Source organism: Pinus tabuliformis, chromosome 2_2 (genome assembly GCF_031772625.1).
Source record: "Pinus tabuliformis cultivar Carrire ecotype Pingquan chromosome 2_2, CPIR1, whole genome shotgun sequence".
Classification (NCBI taxonomy): Eukaryota; Viridiplantae; Streptophyta; class Pinopsida; order Pinales; family Pinaceae; genus Pinus; species Pinus tabuliformis.
The window spans coordinates 365,275,410-365,278,201 of NC_142300.1; the positions used below are offsets into that span (position 1 = coordinate 365,275,410).

Consider the following 2,792-nt stretch of genomic DNA (forward strand, 5'->3'; position numbering starts at 1 on the left):
TTAGGTCATGGTGTTGGGGCCTCTGTTGCGATCTTGCAAACTAAAGGAAGGTCACATAGTTGCAAAATAGGGAGGCTCACAAAGATCATGAGATTTTTTCAAGTGTGGTTTTGCAACCTTGGGGAGGGATCACAAAGTCACAATACATACAAGTCACAAATCCTTGCTGCATGAATGAGGTTTATAACTGCGATTTTGCGACTTGGAGATAATTTAGTCGCAAATGTGAAGGGCTAAACTTAACCCATGCATAGAAATAGCAATAGCTCTAGCTCTTCTGATTAAAGGAACAATGATCTGCTTGATGTTTCTGAGTTCAGTGTAGCACAAACTACAACGTTTGAGCCTTTTCTCTACTCGAAGGTCAACTTTAATTAATGGGTATGTTGATATGGTTGCCCGGGTAAAATCACCAATAGTATTCCCTAGCACAAGCATGGTTTCTGTAGCAACAGGAAGGTGCCGTTAATCTCACTTTGAAGTAACCGAGGGAGCAATGGAAGTACGACTATGCAAATATTCCACGTGAAGATTCCACTTCTTTCAACTAGAATACTAATAATATCAACAGATATAGAATGATCTCCCATCTTTCTCATAGCATCAATAGCACTTTCAAGTCATTCCTTTGCCAAAATCTCCTTATCACCTGCAACTTAGTCAAGCGAGCTTGAAGAATGCTTGTAAACGTGTGGTGTCATTGCATGAGCTCTTCTATAACACTATTGTCATTACAAACTGTCATGTCACTTTCTGAAGTCCCATGGCTTCCTTTGTATAGGTCGCATCTATAGGGGAGAGGCATTAATAGAGACTGTGGGAGAGATCACAGCTGGATACTGCGACCAGTAAGTAGAATTGTGACCCGTAGATAGGAATGCGACTCATATAGATGGTCAAATAGTTGCAATTAGGCCAGGTCACATTTTTGGACTAGAGTGTTGTAGCTCAAACTGCGATTTTGTGACCAGCCTAGTCACAAATCTGTTGAGAGATCGCAGTTCTTGCTCACCCAACAGGTCGCATTACCTTATTTGGTTAGTAGAGTGTGACTTGCCCTAATTTTCCAATGCATCGTGGGTTCCTCCATTGCTTAGTTTTCTTCGTGGAATGACTACCAATGCACTCCATATTCCATTATTCTCTGAGATGGGAATTATGATGTGGTATGCACCCAATGCGCTCTGTTGACACCTAAATGTATGTAGTATCATTGCGCCTTTCATAAAGGCTCGCATTGTGCCCATTATATGGCATATTATGTGTATACTCCCAAAACGTGTCATTCTTGACTCGCTAGGCTTGGTGGTGATCCTTTATGCATGGTTTATCGATAACCATAAATATATGTGTGTGTTCCAGCACTCGGGCACGTGGCACGATTCTAATTTAATAAAAGTGTCATTTGGTATGTATTCCATGCCACTCCCTTTAAGTTCTTTGATTAAAAGTGTGTTGAGGATGAATCACTAAGGAGTGTGATAGTCTCAGTATACAACATTTTGACAGGCCTCTTGTTGTTGAGTTCCAGTCACCATCTGAGCGACACATTCAACGTTGTATCATTGAAACATTAGCCCACTCGTTCCATGTAATGTTTTGTTGGCACTATCCATGCATTCTCTTGACATCGACCTTTTTTAACATGAGATATATGCAGCAACAATTTTAGATCAGTCGGCCCATTATGAATCTCCCTAACATTTCCTTGGTATCCACCCAAATATATATTAAAAGAACAATTCACTTCACGTGAATGTTGGTTAGTTTTCCCCATGCGTTGTCTTATAATTTCAGCTTTCAAAGTATGTGCTTCATTAACCATGGCATTGTTTACCTTTCGCATTGCAAATATTGTTCCATAATATACGAGCATAACATTCAACAAGCCATTGATCTTTACTTTTGAGGACAATGTCATCAAAGTCGCTTGAAGTGAGCTCTATTTATGAGCTGGATGAACTTTTCTTATTTGATCCAGTCTTCCCATTTAGCCAGTCTTTAACAACAGTTTTCAACTGCTGAATTGCAAATTCGGTTGTTGGTTTTGCATCGTTTTCTCCTTGATAGTCTAATGGGGGATTTCCAGGAGTAAATACCTTAATGGTTGGAAATCCCTTGATTCTGTATTCCATGGTGCAAAAACTCAACAAGGACACTCTTGTCAGAGTTTAGAACCTGTGGTGCCCATATGATATCTCTTATGCTCCATTTAAATCCCTGCAAAGAAAAGGGATAAATAATTAAAACTATGAAAATAATTTCATCTGGAGGTGATAGTAAAAAATTGCAACTAAATTATACGAGTAAAACAAGAGGTGCTCGAAACCAAAAATCAACACAACATTTAGGCACCTTACCGGACTTATGAATTGCAAGTAATTTATGTGATGCAAAAGCAATGGTGCAGCTATAGATTCAAGGGTGCGGAGTAAGATGGAAATTTGAGGAATCTTAATGCACTTGAGGGGAGGAGGACCAAGACAAAGCAGGGTTACTGTCATGATGCATTATCACAAACCCTTATGCATATGTGTGATCATGCTTCGAGGTGAGTGGTGGGGTACCCAAAATTTTGAATATGCCCAAAAATTTAGGTGGTGTTGTAGCAGCTACAACAAGACCCATGTTGCTATAAAGATCAAGTAGTTGATACTCTCATGAAAACAATCAAGTGAGGCTTGTGATGCTAGATTCTAGTATTGGAAGGAAGGAATCTCCTCTAGTTTGAGAGGGAGAAAAAGGAGTCTTTGTGAATAAGGAACAAATTTATATCCTCAAGATTAAGGGAG

The 2,792-nt window shown here is 39.5% G+C and overlaps 1 pseudogene; it reads right to left on the minus strand.

Annotated features, from left to right (window-relative positions):
• Positions 1-213: 213 nt before the first annotated feature.
• Positions 214-706, minus strand: LOC149192745 (katanin p80 WD40 repeat-containing subunit B1 homolog KTN80.4-like; annotated as a pseudogene).
• Positions 707-2,792: the final 2,086 nt, after the last annotated feature.